Source organism: Pseudophryne corroboree, chromosome 2 (genome assembly GCF_028390025.1).
Source record: "Pseudophryne corroboree isolate aPseCor3 chromosome 2, aPseCor3.hap2, whole genome shotgun sequence".
Classification (NCBI taxonomy): Eukaryota; Metazoa; Chordata; class Amphibia; order Anura; family Myobatrachidae; genus Pseudophryne; species Pseudophryne corroboree.
Window position 1 is genome coordinate 8,286,976 of NC_086445.1, and position 8,102 is coordinate 8,295,077.

The window sequence follows — 8,102 nt, forward strand, 5'->3', positions numbered from 1 at the left end:
TGCTGCCATATGTCCAGTGCTGCTGCATAAGTCCAGTCACAGTGATGGTGTCCTCTGCTGCCATATGTCCAGTGCTGCTGTATAAGTCCAGTCCAGTGGTGGTGTCCTCTGCTGCCATATGTCCAGTGCTGCTGTATAAGTCCAGTCACAGTGGTGGTGTCCTCTGCTGTCATATGTCCAGTGCTGCTGTATAAGTCCAGTCACAGTGGTTGTGTCCTCTGCTGTCATATGTCCAGTGCTGCTGTATAAGTCCAGTCACAGTGGTTGTGTCCTCTGCTGCCATATGTCCAGTGCTGCTGTATAAGTCCAGTCACAGTGGTTGTGTCCTCTGCTGTCATATGTCCAGTGCTGCTGTATAAGTCCAGTCACAGTGGTGGTGTCCTCTGCTGCCATATGTCCAGTGCTGCGGTATAAGTCCAGTCACAGTGGTGGTGTCCTCTGCTGCCATATGTCCAGTGCTGCTGTATAAGTCCAGTCACAGTGGTGGTGTCCTGTGCTGCCATATGTCCAGTGCTGCTGTATAAGTCCAGTCACAATGGTGCTGTCCTCTGCTGCCATATGTCCAGTGCTGCTGCATAAGTCCAGTCACAGTGATGGTGTCCTCTGCTGCCATATGTCCAGTGCTGCTGTATAAGTCCAGTCCAGTGGTGGTGTCCTCTGCTGCCATATGTCCAGTGCTGCTGTATAAGTCCAGTCACAGTGGTGGTGTCCTCTGCTGTCATATGTCCAGTGCTGCTGTATAAGTCCAGTCACAGTGGTTGTGTCCTCTGCTGTCATATGTCCAGTGCTGCTGTATAAGTCCAGTCACAGTGGTTGTGTCCTCTGCTGCCATATGTCCAGTGCTGCTGTATAAGTCCAGTCACAGTGGTGGTGTCCTCTGCTGCCATATGTCCAGTGCTGCTGTATAAGTCCAGTCACAGTGATGGTGTCCTCTGCTGCCATATGTCCAGTGCTGCTGTATAAGTCCAGTCACAGTGGTGGTGTCCTCTGCTGCCATATGTCCAGTGCTGCTGTATAAGTCCAGTCACAGTGGTTGTGTCCTCTGCTGCCATATGTCCAGTGCTGCTGTATAAGTCCAGTCACAGTGGTGGTGTCCTCTGCTGCCATATGTCCAGTGCTGCTGTATAAGTCCAGTCACAGTGGTTGTGTCCTCTGCTGTCATATGTCCAGTGCTGCTGTATAAGTCCAGTCACAGTGGTGGTGTCCTCTGCTGCCATATGTCCAGTGCTGCTGTATAAGTCCAGTCACAGTGGTGGTGTCCTGTGCTGCCATATGTCCAGTGCTGCTGTATAAGTCCAGTCACAGTGGTGGTGTCCTCTGCTGCCATATGTCCAGTGCTGCTGTATAAGTCCAGTCACAGTGGTGGTGTCCTGTGCTGCCATATGTCCAGTGCTGCTGTATAAGTCCAGTCACAGTGGTGGTGTCCTCTGCTGCCATATGTCCAGTGCTGCTGTATAAGTCCAGTCACAGTGGTGGTGTCCTCTGCTGCCATATGTCCAGTGCTGCTGTATAAGTCCAGTCACAGTGGTGGTGTCCTCTGCTGCCATATGTCCAGTGCTGCTGTATAAGTCCAGTCACAGTGGTGGTGTCCTCTGCTGCTATATGTCCAGTGCTGCTGTATAAGTCCAGTCACAGTGGTGGTGTCCTCTGCTGCCATATGTCCAGTGCTGCTGTATAAGTCCAGTCACAGTGGTGGTGTCCTCTGCTCCCATATGTCCAGTGCTGCTGTATAAGTCCAGTCACAGTGGTGGTGTCCTCTGCTGCCATATGTCCAGTGCTGCTGTATAAGTCCAGTCACAGTGGTGGTGTCCTCTGCTGCCATGTGTCCAGTGCTGCTGTATAAGTCCAGTCCAGTGTGGTGTCCTCTGCTGCCATATGTCCAGTGCTGCTGTATAAGTCCAGTCACAGTGGTGGTGTCCTCTGCTGCCATATGTCCAGTGCTGCTGTATAAGTCCAGTCACAGTGGTGGTGTCCTCTGCTGCCATATGTCCAGTGCTGCTGTATAAGTCCAGTCACAGTGGTGGTGTCCTCTGCTGCCATATGTCCAGTGCTGCTGTATAAGTCCAGTCACAGTGGTTGTGTCCTCTGCTGCCATATGTCCAGTGCTGCTGTATAAGTCCAGTCACAGTGGTGGTGTCCTCTGCTGCCATATGTCCAGTGCTGCTGTATAAGTCCAGTCACAGTGGTGGTGCCAGTGCTGCTGTATAAGTCCAGTCACAGTGGTGGTGTCCTCTGCTGCCATATGTCCAGTGCTGCTGTATAAGTCCAGTCACAGTGATGGTGTCCTCTGCTGCCATATGTCCAGTGCTGCTGTATAAGTCCAGTCACAGTGATGGTGTCCTCTGCTGCCATATGTCCAGTGCTGCTGTATAAGTCCAGTCACAGTGGTGGTGTCCACTGCTGTCATATGTCCAGTGCTGCTGTATAAGTCCAGTCACAGTGGTGGTGTCCTCTGCTGCCATATGTCCAGTGCTGCTGTATAAGTCCAGTCACAGTGGTGGTGTCCTCTGCTGCCATATGTCCAGTGCTGCTGTATAAGTCCAGTCACAGTGGTTGTGTCCTCTGCTGCCATATGTCCAGTGCTGCTGTATAAGTCCAGTCACAGTGGTGGTGTCCTCTGCTGCCATATGTCCAGTGCTGCTGTATAAGTCCAGTCACAGTGATGGTGTCCTCTGCTGCCATATGTCCAGTGCTGCTGTATAAGTCCAGTCACAGTGATGGTGTCCTGTGCTGCCATATGTCCAGTGCTGCTGTATAAGTCCAGTCACAGTGGTGGTGTCCTGTGCTGCCATATGTCCAGTGCTGCTGTATAAGTCCAGTCACAGTGATGGTGTCCTGTGCTGCCATATGTCCAGTGCTGCTGTATAAGTCCAGTCACAGTGGTGTCCTCTGCTGCCATATGTCCAGTGCTGCTGTATAAGTCCAGTCACAGTGGTGGTGTCCTCTGCTGCCATATGTCCAGTGCTGCTGTATAACTCCAGTCACAGTGGTGGTGTCCTCTGCTGCCATATGTCCAGTGCTGCTGTATAAGTCCAGTCACAGTGGTGGTGTCCTCTGCTGCCATATGTCCAGTGCTGCTGTATAAGTCCAGTCACAGTGGTGGTGTCCTCTGCTGCCATATGTCCAGTGCTGCTGTATAAGTCCAGTCACAGTGGTGGTGTCCTGTGCTGCCATATGTCCAGTGCTGCTGTATAAGTCCAGTCACAGTGGTGGTGTCCTCTGCTGCCATATGTCCAGTGCTGCTGTATAAGTCCAGTCACAGTGGTGGTGTCCTCTGCTGCCATATGTCCAGTGCTGCTGTATAAGTCCAGTCACAGTGGTGGTGTCCTCTGCTGTCATATGTCCAGTGCTGCTGTATAAGTCCAGTCACAGTGATGGTGTCCTCTGCTGCTATATGTCCAGTGCTGCTGTATAAGTCCAGTCACAGTGGTGGTGTCCTCTGCTGCCATATGTCCAGTGCTGCTGTATAAGTCCAGTCACAGTGATGGTGTCCTCTGCTGCCATATGTCCAGTGCTGCTGTATAAGTCCAGTCCAGTGGTGGTGTCCTCTGCTGCCATATGTCCAGTGCTGCTGTATAAGTCCAGTCCAGTGGTGGTGTCCTCTGCTGCCATATGTCCAGTGCTGCTGTATAAGTCCAGTCACAGTGGTGGTGTCCTCTGCTGCCATATGTCCAGTGCTGCTGTATAAGTCCAGTCACAGTGATGGTGTCCTCTGCTGCCATATGTCCAGTGCTGCTGTATAAGTCCAGTCACAGTGGTTGTGTCCTCTGCTGCCATATGTCCAGTGCTGCTGTATAAGTCCAGTCACAGTGGTGGTGTCCTCTGCTGCTATATGTCCAGTGCTGCTGTATAAGTCCAGTCACAGTGGTGGTGTCCTCTGCTGCTATATGTCCAGTGCTGCTGTATAACTCCAGTCACAGTGGTGGTGTCCTCTGCTGCCATATGTCCAGTGCTGCTGTATAAGTCCAGTCACAGTGGTGGTGTCCTCTGCTGCCATATGTCCAGTGCTGCTGTATAAGTCCAGTCCAGTGGTGGTGTCCTCTGCTGCCATATGTCCAGTGCTGCTGTATAAGTCCAGTCACAGTGGTGGTGTCCTCTGCTGCCATATGTCCAGTGCTGCTGTATAAGTCCAGTCACAGTGGTTGTGTCCTCTGCTGCCATATGTCCAGTGCTGCTGTATAAGTCCAGTCACAGTGGTGGTGTCCTCTGCTGCCATATGTCCAGTGCTGCTGTATAAGTCCAGTCACAGTGGTGGTGTCCTCTGCTGCCATATGTCCAGTGCTGCTGTATAAGTCCAGTCACAGTGATGGTGTCCTGTGCTGCCATATGTCCAGTGCTGCTGTATAAGTCCAGTCACAGTGGTGTCCTCTGCTGCCATATGTCCAGTGCTGCTGTATAAGTCCAGTCACAGTGGTGGTGTCCTGTGCTGCCATATGTCCAGTGCTGCTGTATAAGTCCAGTCACAGTGATGGTGTCCTGTGCTGCCATATGTCCAGTGCTGCTGTATAAGTCCAGTCACAGTGGTGGTGTCCTCTGCTGCCATATGTCCAGTGCTGCTGTATAAGTCCAGTCACAGTGGTGGTGTCCTGTGCTGCCATATGTCCAGTGCTGCTGTATAAGTCCAGTCACAGTGGTTGTGTCCTCTGCTGCCATATGTCCAGTGCTGCTGTATAAGTCCAGTCACAGTGGTGGTGTCCTCTGCTGCCATATGTCCAGTGCTGCTGTATAAGTCCAGTCACAGTGGTGGTATCCTCTGCTGCCATATGTCCAGTGCTGCTGTATAAGTCCAGTCACAGTGGTGGTGTCCTCTGCTGCCATATGTCCAGTGCTGCTGTATAAGTCCAGTCACAGTGGTGGTGTCCTCTGCTGCCATATGTCCAGTGCTGCTGTATAAGTCCAGTCACAGTTGTGGTGTCCTCTGCTGCCATATGTCCAGTGCTGCTGTATAAGTCCTGTCCCAGTGGTGGTGTCCTCTGCTGCCATATGTCCAGTGCTGCTGTATAAGTCCAGTCCAGTGGTGGTGTCCTCTGCTGCCATATGTCCAGTGCTGCTGTATAAGTCCAGTCACAGTGGTGGTGTCCTCTGCTGCCATATGTCCAGTGCTGCTGTATAAGTCCAGTCACAGTGATGGTGTCCTCTGCTGCCATATGTCCAGTGCTGCTGTATAAGTCCAGTCACAGTGGTTGTGTCCTCTGCTGCCATATGTCCAGTGCTGCTGTATAAGTCCAGTCACAGTGATGGTGTCCTCTGCTGCCATATGTCCAGTGCTGCTGTATAAGTCCAGTCACAGTGGTGGTGTCCTCTGCTGCCATATGTCCAGTGCTGCTGTATAAGTCCAGTCACAGTGATGGTGTCCTGTGCTGCCATATGTCCAGTGCTGCTGTATAAGTCCAGTCACAGTGGTGGTGTCCTCTGCTGCCATATGTCCAGTGCTGCTGTATAAGTCCAGTCACAGTGGTGGTGTCCTCTGCTGCCATATGTCCAGTGCTGCTGTATAAGTCCAGTCACAGTGGTTGTGTCCTCTGCTGCCATATGTCCAGTGCTGCTGTATAAGTCCAGTCACAGTGGTGGTGTCCTCTGCTGCTATATGTCCAGTGCTGCTGTATAACTCCAGTCACAGTGGTGGTGTCCTCTGCTGCCATATGTCCAGTGCTGCTGTATAAGTCCAGTCACAGTGGTGGTGTCCTCTGCTGCCATATGTCCAGTGCTGCTGTATAATAAGTCCCTTACAATGTTGTGCTGAATCTGTCCAGTCACAGTGATGGTGTCCTCTGCTGCCATATGTCCAGTGCTGCTGTATAAGTCCAGTCCAGTGGTGGTGTCCTCTGCTGCCATATGTCCAGTGCTGCTGTATAAGTCCAGTCACAGTGGTGGTGTCCTCTGCTGCCATATGTCCAGTGCTGCTGTATAAGTCCAGTCACAGTGATGGTGTCCTCTGCTGCCATATGTCCAGTGCTGCTGTATAAGTCCAGTCACAGTGGTGGTGTCCTCTGCTGCCATATGTCCAGTGCTGCTGTATAATAAGTCCCTTACAATGTTGTGCTGAATCTGTCCAGTCACAGTGATGGTGTCCTCTGCTGCCATATGTCCAGTGCTGCTGTATAAGTCCAGTCCAGTGGTGGTGTCCTCTGCTGCCATATGTCCAGTGCTGCTGTATAAGTCCAGTCACAGTGGTGGTGTCCTCTGCTGCCATATGTCCAGTGCTGCTGTATAAGTCCAGTCACAGTGATGGTGTCCTCTGCTGCCATATGTCCAGTGCTGCTGTATAAGTCCAGTCACAGTGGTGGTGTCCTCTGCTGCCATATGTCCAGTGCTGCTGTATAAGTCCAGTCACAGTGGTTGTGTCCTCTGCTGCCATATGTCCAGTGCTGCTGTATAAGTCCAGTCACAGTGATGGTGTCCTCTGCTGCCATATGTCCAGTGCTGCTGTATAAGTCCAGTCACAGTGGGGGTGTCCTCTGCTGCCATATGTCCAGTGCTGCTGTATAAGTCCAGTCACAGTGGTTGTGTCCTCTGCTGCCATATGTCCAGTGCTGCTGTATAAGTCCAGTCACAGTGGTGGTGTCCTCTGCTGCCATATGTCCAGTGCTGCTGTATAAGTCCAGTCACAGTGGTGGTGTCCTCTGATGCCATATGTCCAGTGCTGCTGTATAAGTCCAGTCCAGTGGTGCTGTGTTGTCCTGCATCAGTCCTGTGGTAGTCCTGTGCATCAGCCATCGATCATTCCAGTGACCAGTCACAGTGGTATCCTCTGCAGCCATATGTCCATTGCTCCTGTACCGCATATTGTCTTACATAACTCCAGAAAAATAGAGAATGGAAAACAAAAATTTGGAGGATAAAATAGGGAAAGATCAAGAACCACTTCCTCCTAGTGCTGAAGCTGCTGCCACTAGTCATGACATAGACAATGAAATGCCATCAACGTCGTCTGCCAAGTCTGATCCCAATGTCATAGTAGATGGCATGTAAAATCCAAAAAGCCAAAGTTCAGTAAAAAGACCCAAAAAAAAGAAATGTAAATGGTCTGAGGAGAAACGTAAACTTGCCAATATGCCATTTACCACACGGAGTGGCAAGGAACGGCTGAGGCCCTGGCCTATGTTCATGACTAGTGGTTCAGATTCACATGAGGATGGAAGCATTCAGCCTCTCGCTAGAAAAATGAAGAGTTAAGTTGGAAAAAGCACAGAAAAGAACTGTGCGTTCTAAGATGGTATCACAAATCCCCAAGGAGAGTCCAAGTGTGTCGGCGGTTGCGATGCCTGAACTTCCCAACACTGGACAGGAAGGGGTGGCTCCTTCCACCATTTGTATGCCCCCTGCAAGTGCTGGAAGGAGCACTCACAGTCCAGTTTCTGATATTCAAATTGAAGATATTACTGTTGAAGTATACCAGGATGAGGATATGGGTGTTGCTGGCGCTGAGGAGGAAGTTGACGATGAGGATTCTGATGGTGATGTGGTTTAAAACAGGCACCGGGGAAGAAACCTGTTGTCTGTGGGATGAAGAAGCCCATTGTGATGCCTGGTCAAAATACCAAAAAAGCCACCTCTTCGGTGTGGAATTATTTCTCCACAAATCCACACAACAGGTGTCAAGCCGTGTGTTGCCTCTGTCAATCTGTAATAAGTAGGGGTAAGGATGTTAACCACCTAGGAACATCCTCCCTTATACGTCACCTGCAGCGCATTCATCAGATGTCAGTGTCAAGTTGTGAAACTTTGGCTAAGAGTGTAAGTATTCCACTGACACCTTAATCCCTTCTTCCACTTGTACCCAAGCTCCTGCAAGCCACACCACCAACTCCCTCAACGTCAACTTCCTCCTCAGTCAGGAACGTCAGTAGTCCTGCAGGCCATGCCACTGTCAAGACTGAGGAGTCCTCTCCTAACTGGGATTCCTCCGGAGGATCCTTGAGTGTAACGCCTACTGCTGCTGTTGCTGGCGCTGCTGTTGTTGCTGCTGGGAGTTGATCATCATCCCAGAGGGGAAGTTGGAAGACCACTTGTACTACTTCCAGTAAGCAATTGACTGTCCAACAGTCCTTTGTGAGGAAGATGAAATATCACAGCAGTCATCCTTTTGCAAAGCGGATAAC